An 18,167-nucleotide genomic window follows, 5' to 3' on the forward strand; every position below is an offset into this window, starting at 1 on the left:
AAACTTTTGCATGCATCTAATTTTCTATTGTTATTAACTGCTTTAAGTAATTTTGAGTTGTCTATCCCTACAAATTAAACAGTATTTAAAATATGTTCAGCCAAACTTGACTTTTCAACTCTTTCATATTTCACATGAGCTATATGTTCTTTAAATCTGACTTTAATTGATCTTCTAGTTGTCCTATGTATTTTTTATTACAGTCGTTGTAATAAATCTCATAGATCCTAGATTTTTTATTAGTCTATTTTATCTTTTAGGTTTCCTAAAAGAATTCGTAACTTGACTAAACTTTGATAGACCATTCTCAGACCTAAGTCTTTGAAAACCCTATCAAAGCCTTTCGTCAAGATGGGATCATATGGTATTGCAACGAAAGTTTAATTATTGTCATCTTTTTGAAATGTGGTAGAGTTTTTAAGATTAACTTTAAACCTATATCTTCTAAGCAATAATCGTATCATCATAACCATTGACCCTAGCAACTTTTTTAATAATTGCTTTTTCTTTATTAAATCTGTTATTACTTCGAGGAAATGAGACCAAACGATGTACCAAGAAATGCATGCTAGCCATTTTATATTGAAAACAATGGGTGGAGTAACTAGCTGTAACTAATGTATCTTTTCCCAGAGATGCTAACATCTAAGATCTAAACACGTATCGAGAGTAAAAATAGGTATGAGAGTGAAAAGAGTTTTGGTTAGTGGTAAAACTGTCTCGTAATTTGAATGTCACACCAAACGTTCCAACCATAGGACTATCTTGGATATAGACAATTCTTCTTTTATTACAAAATTTCTTCAGTTCTGGCTGTAAAGCTTTAAAGACTATTATCAAAATTATAACATTAATCATTATCACATAATGAAAGTTTATTTTTTAAATCAGAAGTTATCAACCAAAAACTCAGAACTGGATGCAGCAAAGTTGTGGCCATGTAAAGAAAATATGGAATTGTAATATTTCTTAAACATTTTATAAGATGTACATTTTCAATATTTTACACTTGACAGGGATCTGTGAAATGTCTTTTACTTTGATGATTACCTAGTTTCGAGTTGGAGCTTTTAGAGAATTAAGTAGTAAGGATTAAGTACTTACATTAGCGGAAGGGTAATGAAGTCAGTTATTTGTAAAGGCTTTTCTCACCTTTGAAGTAATTTCTTATAACCCTTCAAAAACGTAGGAACGATTGTAATATATGCTGAAAATGCTTTTATGCGTATTGGATTTGGTTAAACTTCAAATGTTTCTGAAATGTCTAAATTAATGCGAACGTCTCATTAACGCTGTTAACGTAAGTATTATCAAATATGCCGACGTTATATTTGTTTTGCAAAAAAGACCTATGAAGTTAAATGAATTAGGTAACTGACAATAGTTCAGAGTTTACCTTAAGACTCGATACTAATAAAACAATATATACGAGTGTGTACACTAGCCAAGAACGTAATATTAGAGATGGTGTTCTCACGGTCAATGACACACAGCTGAATAGAGTACATACGTAAAAGTACCTGAGTAGTAACATTAATGACAGTGAAACCCAATTGTGGAAATGAAAACAAGAATAGAGAAATCTCGTAATATCTTTGTGAATATTAAAAGAGTGTCAACCAGAAGTTATAAAATCATTCGAGATTTGGCTGTACTTGTAATTACTAAAAATTAGTTGAATAAACAGAATTAGTAACAGCATAGTTCTCAATCGCATGGCCAAATATTTATTTATTTATTTATTTACGAATACTATTTTATAAGTAAGACCCCAATTACAAGGCAGTACAAAAAAACCAAAATTACAACATACTTAGGTCAAAAATAGCTTAACAAAAATCAAATAATTTCTGTTAACAAGAATAAATAGATATTTTAACAACCTATTTATATCATTTCTTTAAAACTGGTCAAAGATTCCGCAAATAGATCGACATTCTCTGATATAGCGTTATAATTATTACATTATGCATGTGAAGGTGAACACTTCAAAGAACTCGTATGGGAAGTCTGCAAGTAGAAAGTATTATTTATGCGAAAATTGAACTAGTAGACAGGGGTAGTAACATATTGTTTACTACTTTATATAAACATACTAATAGAGCATTCTCTCAAAACTTCTTAGGTAATGTAGAGTTCTTTCCAAGAATTCGTCGTGTGAATAACCTCGAGAAGGATATACTTCATGTATTTAGAAATAGTTAAAACTATCAAATGACCTAAATTAAAATATATAAAAAACCCATATCATAAAATAAAAACTACCCCCAAAAAAATAACCCATTTTACTCATATCATAAAAAACCCGAAGAAATATGAGATATTGCATCTTCTAGTAAAACAAGAAGAATATCGTAATTAAAGAATTTGAGGAGTTGGTATGTGAAATTTACAGGCCAACTTTAACTAGCAACTGTGAATAAAACAACAGTTAAAAAAATATATGCAATGTTTGTTTCATGACAACTTCGATATAGACAATTCTTCCATTATTACAGAATCAAATTTAAAAATTCTGTTGTTTTGGCTCTAAAATTTTAAAAACTATTATCAGAATTATAAATCCAATTATTACCGACCAATAAAAGTTTATTTTTTAAATCTAGTAGATCTGAAGTTATAAACCAGAGACTTTGCCTATTAATTGTAGTGGAAGGTTAACGAAATCTGAAATTTATAAAGGCCTTTGTGAACCTTTGAAGTAAGTTTTTATAACCTTTTTACTAACTTTAATAACTCTAACTTATAGTTTCAAAACTTTGGAATCGACTAAGATATTTACAGAATGAGTCCAATAAATGTTACAACAAATATAAAATACCAAGATCGGGTATTTTTTACGTTCGATCCCTAATGCAAATTATATTACGTTTATTCAAATGGAGTTTAGATCCGTTCTTAGAAAAGGTATAAACATTCTTACAGATTTCTCTTATTTCTTTCTTATTTTTCGAGAAAGCATCTCGATGCTCGTACAAATTGAATTTTACCTCGTATTGCTTAGGTTTGGCGAATTTTAATTTATTTTTGAAAACGACATGGAAAATGGGATTATCTTGGCAGTAAGACATATTTATAAAACATTTTACATTTATGGCATAGCAAAGGGATTTTTTATAAGAATATTCTCTAGATTACTAAGAAAATATATCTAGATAAAACTTTTAAGGCAACTAATTAAACCAAACAAATTGATGGAATAGTATCCAGAAAGATCCACTAGCATAGTATCGTATATGAAATCCTTTTTACTGAAACAATATTCCAAGATCTTTTGAGATAGGTTACTAATTACCGGAGAGAAACTGGTAGAATAGAAGAAAAAGCAGATTATTCAGAAAACTAAGGATTATGATTAGTGATAATTGAATCTCAGCAATTGTAGACCAGCATCATAATTTGGGACAATACGCTCTTCTTACTAGAAGAATTTTTCCCACGATCTTATAACTGGGAGTACTTAGGTGCTGAGTACTCCAGAGGGTTTCTTAACCAAAAACTTCCATGCAAGTGTAGAATATCAATTAAGAAGAGACTAAAAGGTATGTACCAACCAGATTATATTTATCACTTAAAGTTAATAAAAATTAAGAAAAACAAACAAAATTAATTTAGGTAAAATGAAAATCCTGCAGTTTCCCTCCACTTATTTATTAAACATGATTGAGTTTTTTTAAATTCCCGATATGTTTCGAGCACCATTTTTTTTATTTTTTTAACACCATGATTTTCCATGATCATCATTTTTATCAACTATAAGGATGAAATCCCGCCAAAACAAAAATCAGGAGTCTATCAGATAGGGTGCTCGAGTGAGAATTGCAATGCATTTTATATTGGACAGACCGGTCGAAGATTTTCTACACAGATCAATGAACATTGTAGTGAGATTGAGAACAGCAAGACCCGAAATATTTGCCCTACAAGCATCAAATCTAACCTTATCTAACAACCACAGTTTTAACTAAGCTACTGACTCAAAGTTTTTACATTTCTGCTGTAAAAGCAATAAACTTGATCTGTTGGAAATTCTCGAAATAAATAAAGCTACACAAAACAACCACCATTACTGTGTTAATGATCAAGTACATCATTCTTGTACTCACTTTTGTAACTCACTGTATTTTAACCCTGCATAGTCTCTTAATACATTGTTCTTGCCCTTTACAATTTATTTTATATAGTACTGATCCATTGCTTTCCTTCTTCACAACGTACTAATCATTAGGTTAACCGCGCCATCTAATATGTTTTCTATAAACCTTCTACTTCCCTCCTGCTTTCTCCAAAAATTTTAGTTATACACCATCAGGTACCATGGCACTTTTAGGACTTCTCACTATAGATGTCACCATAGATGTATTTGAGTTTAATAGTTTTTTTTGCATACTATTTGGTCCTTGCTAACCAAAGAATGTAAACAAATAAAATTAAAAATAATAAAATAAAAAAAATAAAAAAAAACAATAATAATAACTAGAGGGTTTTTGACATGGAATCAAACCCGGGCGTATGCCTGATACCAATTTTAAACTTTTGTGTGCCTTATATTAATTTTAAGTTTTTTTCTTCTATGTCTGTTTGTCTTTTTGTTACTTCGTTCAGAATTATTTCCTTTTAGTAGCCCCTGATGATGGATACCACTGTGTCCAAAACATGTTGGGAATTTTTATAATCATATAAAAACATAATCCTGTTTAATAAACAAGTGGAGTGAGACTGCAGGATTTTCATTTTACCTTAATCTACGACTCCACTGCAAGTATGGACTATTTCTTTACTATTCAGAATTAATTGAATTTAATGTAAAAATAAATTAGAAGTGAGTAAAAAATAAGGAAAAAAAAACAAAAGAAAAAAAGAACATTTTTTATAGGGAGAAGCAGAAAAATAAAAATGATTTTTGACATATTCAAAACAAAAACAATCTACATTAAAAAACTGGTTGTTGTCGTAAAAATACTCCCTGAAATTATAAACCTACAAAAACGGAGAAAATATTATTCTTTTGTATAAAAAAAGCAATAATTAAAATAAAGGAAATGGAAATAATTAAAAAAAGATAAATAAGAGATAGAGGCTAGAGGAAATGAAAAAAATATATTATTATTATTTCTTTACCATATAAATTATGCCTGATTGATCTGGAGGTTAACAGACAAAACCTTTATGGAAAAAATCAAAATATTTGAAATATATGACTCAAGTCATAATAATCTCCTAATGATAAAATATTGATTTTTCAAATGAAAAAAGAATACATAATCAAAAGCAAAATTAAAAAATATTCATAAAAACTAAAAAAATAATTAAAACTGCAGATGAAGCATTATTAGGATAAAATATTATAATACAGATTTATTTAAATATATGATAAATTTAGTAAAAAAAACCGGAAAAGAATGCGCAAAAAAGAAAAAAATATTGCTAATTGAACAAGAAAATGAAAATGTCTGACTTACAGGAATATAAAATAAATAGAATAAAAATTTATGACAAAATGTAAACAAGATTTTATATCAAAATTGTAATAATAAAAATCTCGTTATTAATGTAAATAGCGAAAGCAAAAAAAAAATTAAACACATTGAAGGGAGGTAATATTAAATATTATATGACAACAATAAAATTGCAAATTAAGTGTTAAAAAGCAAATAAGGTAATAGAAGGACGAAGGACTCAGAAGAACGGTCTTGTTATTACCAATAAGGACATATATAACATTTTTAGCAATGAAATTATTAAATATTTATTGGACGGCTTAGATTTAAAAAAAGGTAAATATTGAATGCTTATTACGCGTCCAAAGACTTATTAGGATGCGTCCTGGTTAAAACAAAATCAATTACGTCTATTTATTATTCATTCGAAACCAAAAATTGCACCCTGAAAGTATATTTACACACTCAACAAAATCAATCTCCCAAATTCCACAGGTCACAAATTAGACACTAAAAGCGGCCACTTAAAACTCGAAAAATATGATAAACCAACAAGTTTCCAAAAGCTCGGGTGTAGCGAAAAGAAAGTGTATATTTAGCTGCCCGGTCACGTGATCGTTACCGTCTAAATCGCTTTCCAGGCGAACCTGTTTTAAATTTCCGAATTGTACAGAAAGGATGCATTTTGTGTTGTTTTTTTCCTCGTGTTCGAGTGGGCGTCTTTGAGCGACGTCAGATGCGACAAAAGCCAGACTTTTTATGAAGTATTAGTTTTCGGCTTTGGTATAGTGTCCATTAGCTCGTTAAAAATAAACTTCTAAACTTCAAGACAATACTTTTTTCGATTACAATATATCCGATTTCAGTTTATTAAATATTATTAGGAGGTCTACTTTTGATTTTATATTTTGGGTATGATACAATAAATCTTACTTTTTAAATTTTTAAAAATATATGCAGTTTTGTCTCTTTGACTCTCTCTAACTTTGTTCCCGATTAGTTGTATAGCTTCGAATGAAACATCAATAAAACATCAATTTAAATGACTTAAATAAAGACCTCCAAGCCCTATTTGTTGGGTATAAATCCAACCAGATTTCTCCGAAAGCTAAGTGTCATTTATCTGACCATTCTCGTATCTCATCCAATTTTAAAAACGTCCCGAAAAACTGCCCGGAAAATATGAAAATGTAGTTAATCCTATCAAATTTATTAATTGGTACACGACGTCGTCTGTTACTAAATAAATTACTGCGAAAGACTTTTCCAGGTCATTTGTCTCGCGCTTCTCTGCCTACATACTGGAAATATTTTAATAAAGTCGATTTCAATTTGAATTTATGATTTCTAAGGGAAATATTAAAAATTCTAGGAAAAAGATATTTGATTGATTATAGGGTGTTATACAGAGTGTGTCAATAAAAAATTAAAACTTATGAAGATGTGAAAATGTAATTGCATTAATGCGCAGTCCTTGAAAAACGAAATTAACTACAATAGAATTAAAGATAAATTAGAATTGAATTAGAGTCATTTATTATATGCAAACACTTCGATGTACTATGTGTGACTGAGCAATAGAATGATATCAGAAGAGCAGATTAAGATACTTTGTATTTGATTCTCTGTAAAAAAGGGTTTACTGGAGGTGTAACTGTAGAATTTCTTTGTCGGGATTTAAAAGTAAGTGTTAAAAATTTAGTGTCAATTGTTGGGTGTATAGACGTATACTCATGTGTTGGCTTAAATGATTTGAATATTTGAATTTTAGTAATATATCGATCTCTTTCAGGCTACTTTGACACTTTTTTATTTAATCTTGATTCCAAAACAGTAATAAATCAAACTCTAAGTCACCTGTCTCACATATATTCAATACAAAGTCAAAATATGACACCTGTTTCACCCGTACCATCATGAGAACTAAATGAGCGGAAGTTGTGTAATACATTTGTTAGATTTAGCTTGGAGCTGACTATAACGACTGCAATCAGAAAGAATGCTCCCTTGAATAACATTCTCCAATATGCTGATAGTAAATGTGAAATGCAAAATTATTGCAAATGACAAACGCATACATTTTTATAGCAACCCTCTAAGAAGAAAATATGAAGGAAAGAAAAATAAAGGAAACAACAGTAATAAAACAAATAATCTTACATTTAATAACTAGATACTGTAATGTAGGGAATGCCTTCAGGATCAGCTACTGATTTATTTAAACAACTAAAAACTATCGAAATTTCAGATTCAAAAATTCAATTTAAATTCAAAAAGTAGCTTTTTTGTCCCAAACAGTGTTATTAACAAAGCCTTATTTAATCTAAGTCAATAAAACAGAAAGCAAATGGTTACAATAATTTTTTTTCAAATCACACATATATAGTTCAAACTTCTCATTTGCTCTGAATGTGTATTGGGCAACCAAAGGGTGTATGTAAGAAGAGTTCCAAATGAACTGCCTCCTACACTTTCCTGCTGGTGCTTTTTAAATACCATAGTTATTCTTTCAAGTATATATAAGCAACAAAGGGTCAATGTTCTACTTTGCACAACTAGATGCCGACAAGACATACGACACCTTACTCCACAAAGGACTGTTTTTTGCAGAACAGATACTGTATTAAAAAAATATTGGCACTTGATCCCCAAAAACAAATCCCATAGCGAAGATGTGACTCCACAAGGGCCATGATAAGCAGTTTTTGCAATGTAAACATCTAAGTTCTTAAAAATTATTCAATGAGCATAGCACCCTGATGACACCCTACTGCACACTTTAATTATGTGTTTCTGAGATTTAAGTCTGCAATCAATTGTCAATCCCAAAAACCTGCAACACTTTAAAGTTGTAATCGGCTCCTCATTGATAGTGACAGAATTCATTGAACATTTGAAACTTTTTAATTTTGACAAACAGATTTATTTTTGACGCATTAAAACAAAGTCAATTTGCATTGCACCATTCCCTAATCATAAGCAAGTCAGCATCCAGAGACATTTTCAGTTGGTCAATGTGTTTTCCACGGTGGTGTCATTGGGAAATATAGTAATTCGACCCTTCATGGGGAGCAAAGGAAGGCCATTAACATAAAGAAGAAACAATAATGGTCCCAGTACGGAACCTTGGGAAACCCCTGTAGTGGTCTGTAGTTTTTCAGAGCAATGACCACCAAAATTAATCCTTTGGACACGACCCGATAGATAGGAGCTAAACTAACCCAGTGAAGACCCTCTAAAACCATATCTCTTCATCTTCCACAACAGTATCCTATGATCCACACAGTAATGCGCCTTGGATATGGCACAGAACACTGCTGCAGCAAGGTCACCCGAATTAAGTGTGCTATAAAGAAATTGAAAAAGATCCAAAATAGCATCACCAGAGCTCATGGGCTCTTGAAACCCAAACTGTATCACGCTTAGAATGTTAAGACTATCCAAAAAAAATATCATTTTCACCTTCATGCACCAATCTTTCAACAATCTTAGATATAGTAGGGAGGAGAACTATTGATCGAAAATTAGAAGGACTGCTGCAGTCTCTCCCCTTATGTTTATTATTAACCGGAGCAATAATTGCTTATTTATGGTAATCGGGAAATATATTTGAAGTGAAAGATTTGTTCAATGAATCTACAAATGCCTGAAAGGCGTTGGGTGGTAATGCCGAGAGTATCCTTATAGAGACATGATCCCATTCTGCTGACATTTTGTTTTTAATTTTTCTCCTAACATCTCTGACCTCCAAAATATTAGCAGGTTTAAAGTAAAATTTCTCCTCCACAATTACATGTCTCTTATAATCCTGAGCTGTATATCTACTAAAAACATCCTTGGTGAGTTCGGAAGCAATGTAACAGTAGTAAGAGTTCAGAGTGTCTACATGTAAATTGAATTCCAATTCAAGAGTTGTGCGGCTTTTTAATCTATTTGGTGACTCATCAATATTTTTACGATAAAATAAAGCTTCGGTTGCCTTCTCTTTCTTTAAAGTCAATGAAATCGATTTGATATTGTCATAAAATTTATTACCTTACGTAGGGAAGAAATTGTTCTTAATTTATGAAGGAAGCACTGGTGGTTTATATATTCAAGAAAAATAGTCCAGATGTAACTGCTTCCTATACTGTTTAAAGTTGTTGTCTGAACAAAATTATAATTTTTTTGAGAAGACTGATTTGTTTAATGAAAATTAGTTTGTTTTCAGAAAGGCTAAAAGTACAATTCTGAATATCCTTTATCTTATATTGCATTTGATGATAAGTGCCACAATACAGTTTAGCTTTGTAATCTTAGTTAAGCTTTTGACTGTGTCAACCGATAAGAATGTTCGACTTTTACACTCGTATTTTACAGAGAGGTACCATCCTGTGAAATATGGTGGTGTAACATCCCAAAAGAAGATAAGCATTACCTTATTTCCTTCCCAGGGCTCTATCTTGGGTCCAATTTTTTTTTCGCTTATATAAATTATTTGCCATTAATAAATCAGTAGTCAAAATATACTAGCTTTGCTGATGACATAAATATTTCTTTTGTGGCTGAAACTCTTAAGGCTTCGTTGCTGGGTTTCTTCGAGGCCTAAGAGATTACTGCGGTGTGTGGGTCTCAAACAGATAACTGATAAATCAAAGCAAGATAGAGCGAATGGTTTTTATGCTAAAAGGTATTGAGAATGCAGATGACTGCATTTTTGTTAAGCAAATTTTTTTGGCGTTCTTATTGACCCAAAATTACAATGGGATACATCTTAACGCTGAAGCCTCAAAATTAAACAAACATTTACACTTGCTACTTCGCCTTACAGATAATGTATACCATAGATATTGTTTTACGCCCATCTGTCACATACTCCACTTCTGTTATCTTATGCTGAGTGTCTTTTTGGGTTGCAGCGAAGGTGAGTGACCTTGGGTATAGAAATCACTGCAAAATAGTTTCTAAAGAGCCAAGAATATTTATCTTGTCATTTATATTCATATTAGTGAACATGTTCTATGTGAGAAAAAAATATTAGTCACTTTGGTACTCATAAGGACGTACATGATTATTCGACAAGAAATAGTGATCATCTATTACCACCTTTCTGGCGACTAAAAAGGTATCTTTTTATTCTTATTTTTTAATGCTTTACACAAAGAAAATAAAGAGTTACCGATAGAGAAATGTAAGGAAAAGGCAAAACAAATGTTAATTTCAAATACGTTTTAATGAAGAGTATTTTTACTATTATCAGCATATATAGAGTTTAAGTATCATCAATGCTTTAATTTAAACTCATGCTCAGTGCCTGGATAAATTTTGATAGTACATTAGTGGTCTTCTTTTTACCCATAAATTTGTAATCACTGTATTTTATTTTTATTTATTGAAGATGTATATTGCTTTATATAATTTTAACATGGATAAAGAATTCGGATTCAAATTAATTTGGATCTGAATGTTAAGCGTTTTTAAAAGTTTTTCATAGGAATTTTTCTTACAGGAGTTTTTCACCATTTTCTCCGACTATACAACAGATAACATCTATCGATATTAATACATGCATATAATGATATATTTTCTTAAATTTTAGATAAGTTTTTGTCAAACTTAGTTGAACAAAATAGTAGAGCTTTCCAATAATAATTCTTGGCATAGCCTAAGTAATAAATCATTTATTTTCTATTTATATGACACTATATATATTTACGTTTGCATTATTTATCTAACGATTGTTGACCTTTGCGTCAAATGTCAATACTATCCAGCAGACTGAAAAAATTGCTACTTCTTAACCATACAATAACGCCCACAGGCAGTAATTGTTTACTTTTTATAGTATATTGTAGGAGTGGCTTTAGGTGGTTAATCTGGGTTGGGAATTTAATGTTTGTTATTATGGTATGTGTCGATATTTATACTGGGTTAATTGCAAGAAATTAGCAAATTGATAATTTATGAGTTTGAATGCGAAGTTCTTTTGTTATATTTTTGTTAATAAAATTTCCATTAAATTAGTCTACTGATATTTTGTCTTGTGCATGTCGGGTCTAGTATGCAAATTTAAAGGGCTTTTATCCCTATATAAAGAGATTATGGATGGAGAGTGAGTCGGGCGGTAGATAATTGGAGAAATTTTGTGATGGCTTGGTAATCCAAACGAAAATTGTGTGAATAATTTGACGTGTTAAAATGCTAATGCTATCGATGGATAACTGGGAGAAAAATTAAATTTATCCTTCAACGAAAACAATTTACTTCACTTATTATTGGTCGATTTTTTGGGTTTTTACGGTAAATAAATATATCTAAAAATTAATAAAAAGGTGAGAGTCTCTGAATCTTAATATTATAGATGTTTTTTTGAAATGAGGATATAGGTATGAATTTTACTACTCTATTTAAACATCACAATTCCATTTCTTAACTATATATTCTGTTCTTTCTTTGTGCGTATTTCAAAGATCTTCAATACACTGAAACACTTCATCCTGCACTTGTTTTCCTTGGTGTCTTACTCCCGTACATGACTATGAAATATTTCATCCAGTAGTTGGGTCGTTGAAATTTTTCGTAAGCACAATTATTTAGTTCTTGCAAACTTCTTTCTCTAAGTTTTAATATTTAAAATAATTCTTAATATACAGAATTCGTAGATTTTTTCAACTGTGATTGAAAATCTCATCAAAATATTTCTAATAAAAACATATATATTTATTGGAGATTTTATAAATAAAAAGTATTTGCTAAACAAAATTATTAAGACTGGAATACTAGTGGATATCTCAGCTTCTATTAATTAAAATTGTGTGAGTTTTAATATATTAAGTTTCTTGAAGGCTCTTTTAGTTACAATTGAAAATTGTATTAAAATCCTTGACATTGAAGCTGAGATATTAAGTTTTTTGTTACTGGAGAGCATATACTGAACAGTAATATTTATTCCTTATACACTAGTAAATATCTCAGCATCCACTGCTCCAAATTGTGTGATTTTTAAAACGTAAGATTCTTTAATAATTTTTTCAACTACGATTGGAAACTCTGTTACAGTATTTCTAATGGAAACTGACATATTAAAGATTTTATAAAAAAAGAGTCTGTGCTAAACAGAATTACTACGTTTAATACACTAGTTGATTTGTGAGTTTTTAGTAGTCAGAATTGTGTAATTTTTCAAATGTCAATTTGCTAAGTGGTTCTCTTTCTTTACTCGCTATTGACAATTCTATTAAGACATTTAGCATAGAGGCTGAGATAATGAGTTTTTTTATTAAATAGAGCCTGTATTTAAGACCAACATTTACAAATATGCATTTGTATCGAGCATGAATTATTTATATCTTGTACACAATTTTTTTTCAGTTTGTAATATATAAAGGCACTCTTAATATATAGGATCCCTTTAAAACAATTTTAATTGTGAATGAAAACTCCATTAAAATATTTGTAACAAGAGCTGAGATATTAGAGATTTTAAAACAAAATAGTCTGTGCTAAACAGAATTATCACGTCTGGTATACCAGTGTATATCTCACATTCTGGTTCTCAAAATCGTGTTATTCTTATTTTATAAAATTTCGTAAAGGCTTCTTAAACTATAATTTCTGACCCAAATACAATATTTTCTTCACAAGTTGAGATATTGGAATTCTTCGTCCTAAAGAACATGGATATTAATGAATTATTTACCTCTGGTACACCAGTTATTAATTCAGTTTTAAATATTCCAAATTGTGCTATTCTTCTTTTAATTTTTTTCATCTGTGATTGAAAATCTCTTTAAAATATTTATAATAGATAACCAAATATTACATAAAAGAAGAAGAGTCTGTGCGAAACAGAATTATCACGTCTAGTATACTAGTAGATATTTTAGCTTCTAGTACATAGATATAGAAGATTGTTTATATTAAAAGTTCCTTGAAGCCTTCTTTACTTACAATTATTAAAAATCCTATTAAAATCCCTGAGATAGAAGCTGAAATATTGATTTTTTTATTATAGGAGAATTTGTATTTAAGAGAATCATTTACTTCTTGTACATTAGTAAGCATCTCAACTTCTAGTCCTTTAAATTGTGCGATTCTTAAAATGTGGGATTCTCTAAAGATCTTTTGAATTATGGTTGAAAACTTTATTTAAATTCTCGAAACATGATCTGAGATATAAGGATTTTTATAACAAGAGAGACCGTATTAAGTAAAATCATGAACACTGCTGATTATCTAGGCTTCTAGTTCTCATAATTGCGTGATTTTTTATTAGTAGGACTTCTTGAAGAATTCGTTAACAAAAGTTGAGAGCTCCGTTAAAATTTTTGACATAGAAACTGAAATATTAATTTTTTATTACTGTAAAGCCTTTACTGAACAGTATGATTTACCTCTTGTTCACTAGTGAATAACTCAGCGTCTAGTACTACAAATCATGTCATTCTTGAAATGTGAAATTCCTTAAAGTCTCTCTAATCTATAATTTAAAATTGTAATAAAATAATTCCTTATGTATAGTAATAAATTATATGCTTGTAATACAACAGTCTTTACTTACAACAGTTTTAAGTATTTTACATCATCTTATTCTTAATATGTAGGATTCTCTGATGGTCTTTTTAATTGCCATTTAAAACTCCATTAAAATGTTGCTAATACAAGCTAAGATATTGCAGATTTAATTAAAAAAAGTCTGTGCTAAACAGAATTATCACGTCTCGTACATTAGTAGATATCTCAGGTTCTAATAGTCAAAATTGCGTGATTTTTAATACATGAAGTTTTTTAAAGGCTTCTTTACGTATAAATAAAAAAACCTATTAAAATCCTTGAAATAGAAGTAGGATTTTAAGTTCTTTATTATAGGGGAGCCGGTACTAAACAGTACTATTTACTTCTTGTATATTGAGTAATATCTCAGATTCTACTGCTCCAAATTATGTTATTCTCAATATATAAATTACCTTAAATGTTTCTTGAACTATAGTTTTTGATCCAAATAAAATATTTTCTCTAGAAGTTGAGATATTAGAATTTTTCAACCTTAAGAATATGGACAGTATTGACTTATTTGCCTCTTGTAGACCAGTCATTATTTCAGATTTAAATATTCAAGATTATGTTATTCTTAATTTTTAGGATTCTGTAATTTTTTTCAACTGTAATTGAAAACCTCATCATAATATTTGTAATAGAAGCTGAGATATTAAAGATTTATTAAATTAAGAGTCTGTGTGACACAGACTTGTCATATTTGGTATACAAGTATATATTTCAGTCTCTAGTAATTAGATGTATTAGATAATTATTGGTATATGAAGATATATACAGGATGTCCAAAAAGTCAACAATAATACTGAAGGGGCTGATGGAGCAACTCATAAGCACCCAAAAAAACATAAAATGACCTTTGTAAAAAATCGATGGTTTTCGAGATATTGGCACTTTAGTGGAAGTCACCAAAATCCTACTCTTGGATCAGATTTTCGATTGTCACGCTTTAAAAATAGATATTTTTTTGAATTTCTTTTTAGCAATGAACACTGAATAGCCATTTTACTGATCAAAGACAAACATTAAACTAAACGGCCAAAAAATTTAATATTTTGGCCATTTTTGCTGAAATATTGCATTTTTTATTATAGGAGAGCCTGTATTTAAGAGAATCATTTATTTCTTGTACACTAGTAAATAACTATGGTTGGAGCTAAAATATAGTGATTTTCATAGTAAGAAACGCTATATTAAGCAGAATAATTTATCTTTGTAGAGTACTAATTACCTGGACTTCAAGTACTAAAAAGAACGTCGATTCTTTATTAGTGAGACTGAAGGATTTCTTAACTAAAGTTAAAAACTTCGTCAAAATTTTTGACATAGAAACTGAAATATTAATTTTTTATTACAGAAGAGTGTTTACTGAACAGTTTTATGTACCACTTGTACACTAGTAAATATCTCAGCATTCTTGAAATGTAAAATTCCTTAAAGGCTCTCTAATCTATAATTTACAATCGTAATAAAATATTTCCTTATGTATAGTAATAAATTATATGCCTTTAATACAACAGTCATTATTTCAGTTTTAAATATTCAATATTATCTTATTCTTAATATGTAGGATTCTCTAATGGCCATTTTAATTGCAATTGCACACTCCATTAAAACATTTTAATGGAAGCTGAGATATTGGAGATTTTATAAAAAAGGAGTCTGTGCTAAACAGCATTATCATGTCCGGTACACTAATAGGTATCTCAGATTCTAGTGGTTAAAATTGTATGATTTTTGATACGTAAAGTTCCTTAGAGGCTTTTTTAACCTAAAAATAAAAAACTTATTAAAATCCTGGAAATAGAAGCGAGATATTGAGTTCTTCAATATAGAAGAGCCGGTACTAAACAGTATCATTTACTTCTTGTAGATTAGTTAATATGTTAGATTCAACTACTCTAAATCGTGTTATTCTCAGTATATAAAATACCTTAACGGCTTCTTGAACTGTACTTTCTGACCCAAATAAAATATTTTCTCCAGAAGTTGAGATATTGGAGTTTTTCGTTCTGAAGACCATGGACAGTAGTGAATTATTTGCATTTTATATCCCAGTCATTATTTCAGTTTTGCATATTTAAAGTTGTGTCATTCTTATCATGTAGGATTTTTTATTTTTTTTTGCAATTTTGATTAAAAACCTTATCAAAAACTTTGTGATAGAAGCTAGCTGAGATATTAGAGATTTTATAAAAGAAGATCGTGTGTGAAAAAAATCACATCTGGTACACTAGTAGGTATTTCAACTTCTAGTGACTAAATATAGTAGATTCTTGACATGTAAGTTTCTTGAAGGTTTTGTTACCTATAATAAAAAGTCCTATTAGAATTTCTAAAACAAAAGCTGAGATGTCACATTTTTTATTATCATTTACTTTTTGTATACTAGTAAATATCTGAACTTCTAGTAGCCTAAATTATATGATTTTTAAATCATGGGATTGCCTAAAGATTTTATCAACTGAGATTGAAAAACCAGTTAAAATCCTTGAAACAGAAGCTGAGATACAGAAAATCTTAATAACAAGAAAGGCCATATTATGCAGAATCATTGATTTTTTGTTCACTATTGATTATCTAGGCGTCTAGTGCGCAGAATAGCTTGATTCTTAATCAGTCAGATTCCTTAAAGGATTCTTTAACTAAAGTTGAAAACTCTTTATTTGATCTTCGGAATAGATTTTTGTGACTTAAATAGAGCTTCCTTTAGAACCACATTGTGTTCTTATTTTGGCTTCGCCAGATATGCTGTTATAATCTTTGATTGTGGCCTTTAGGTATGTAAAATTTGTTACCCTTTCAAAATTGTACTCTCCCATTGTACCGTTTTGTCCTATCCTATCTTTTCTGATTCTTTTACCAACATACATATATTTCGTCTTATCTTACAAATTGAAGGTGCCAAAACTATATTCTAAAGCACAGAAATTCCTTATTAATTTTCCCATTATAAAATCAGTTAGACCTTAAACGATAAAAATCAACTTTTGTTTGATTTATTGTGACTTAGGACGTTTACAACAGAAAGCAAACAAGTTAGATTGGATATTGGGTAAGTTAGGAATGGCCCTCAAGGGAATGTTCTCTGGAAGCTCTTGGGGAAAACCCCTTTTACAGCAAGAAAGTACACATGAATTGTTGATTATAAATTATCGTAAAATATAACATTTTAATTATAATTTGATCCATAAAAAAATATATTTTTTAACCAGGTTAACACAAAAATTAACTGAATATTCAATTTTTCGGAGCTTATCGCATGGATTATCTGAGCGAAATTTCATTAAAAACAACTTGGACCACTCTTTGTCAGTTTAATCCGGCAGCGTTTGTATGCGGTAAATGACCAACTTAATTAACTATGACAATTTAATACTATATGTCCAACGTTAGCAAGTTTTATAATATAAAAATCGTTTATTTAAATTTTGTATGATAAACATTTGACCCAGTTTTATGTTCGGATGATCCTATTAGTAGATAATACGGATTATAAGGACGGGCGGAACGTGTCAAGCACAGGTGTGTTAGAGAAGGTTGATACGAGCCGAAAAATGCTGACCACAAATTGCTCGATCAACAAGAATATCAGCTTATGCAAACTTTTCTTATTTTATGTCCTTAGTGGCACTGATGGATGATGGAGGATCTATTTATCTTGTTTTATTAATATTTAAGAAAATATCTTTTTAAAAGTATTTTATTTGACTGAAAAATAGTTAATACGCCCTTAAACTTGTCCAAGAAATTGCATTTTTATAAAAACAAAAGTGTTTTAGAAATAATTAAACTCTAATAGGTTTAGGGTTTACTGATTAAGATTATTGCTAATTAACAACTTTGATCAAATCATTTTACTACCTTAAATCGACTTATTTGATAAAATAAAGATCTGCGATTTATTTAAATTAAATTAAATATTTATGAGACAATTATATTTAATGGAGTAGCTGTGCTAGATCTCCCGTATGTTAGAATTATTAGTCTAATATAATAATAATCAATTAGCTTAATATAATTATTATCTTATCCAGTTAAATGACTTTAATTAATGAAATTAAGGAATCTAATCTGGGATTTAATTAAATTAAAATATCTGAGACAGTTTTAGTACACCATCCGTGCTGCTAGTTAAATAGAAGGATTTCACTTCTCCATCGTATTTATGGATAAATGCTCATAAATTTCGAT

The 18,167-nt window shown here is 29.7% G+C and overlaps 1 protein-coding gene across 5 annotated transcripts in view; it reads right to left on the minus strand.

The window, feature by feature from the left end:
- The window catches only part of LOC126737802 (apoptosis-stimulating of p53 protein 1), a 413,921-nt gene that overhangs the window by 149,267 nt on the left and 246,487 nt on the right, over positions 1-18,167 (minus strand). Inside the window, exon 1 of one of the 5 annotated variants that reach the window (XM_050442857.1) lies at positions 5,907-6,047. The exons of the other annotated variants lie outside the window; for them this stretch is intronic. The gene's annotated coding sequence lies outside the window, so the exon portion shown is untranslated. Of the gene's footprint in view, positions 1-5,906; positions 6,048-18,167 lie in introns of those variants that run through there. 5 annotated transcript variants of the gene reach the window in all.

The sequence above is a fragment of the Anthonomus grandis genome, chromosome 6 (genome assembly GCF_022605725.1).
Source record: "Anthonomus grandis grandis chromosome 6, icAntGran1.3, whole genome shotgun sequence".
NCBI lineage: Eukaryota > Metazoa > Arthropoda > Insecta > Coleoptera > Curculionidae > Anthonomus > Anthonomus grandis.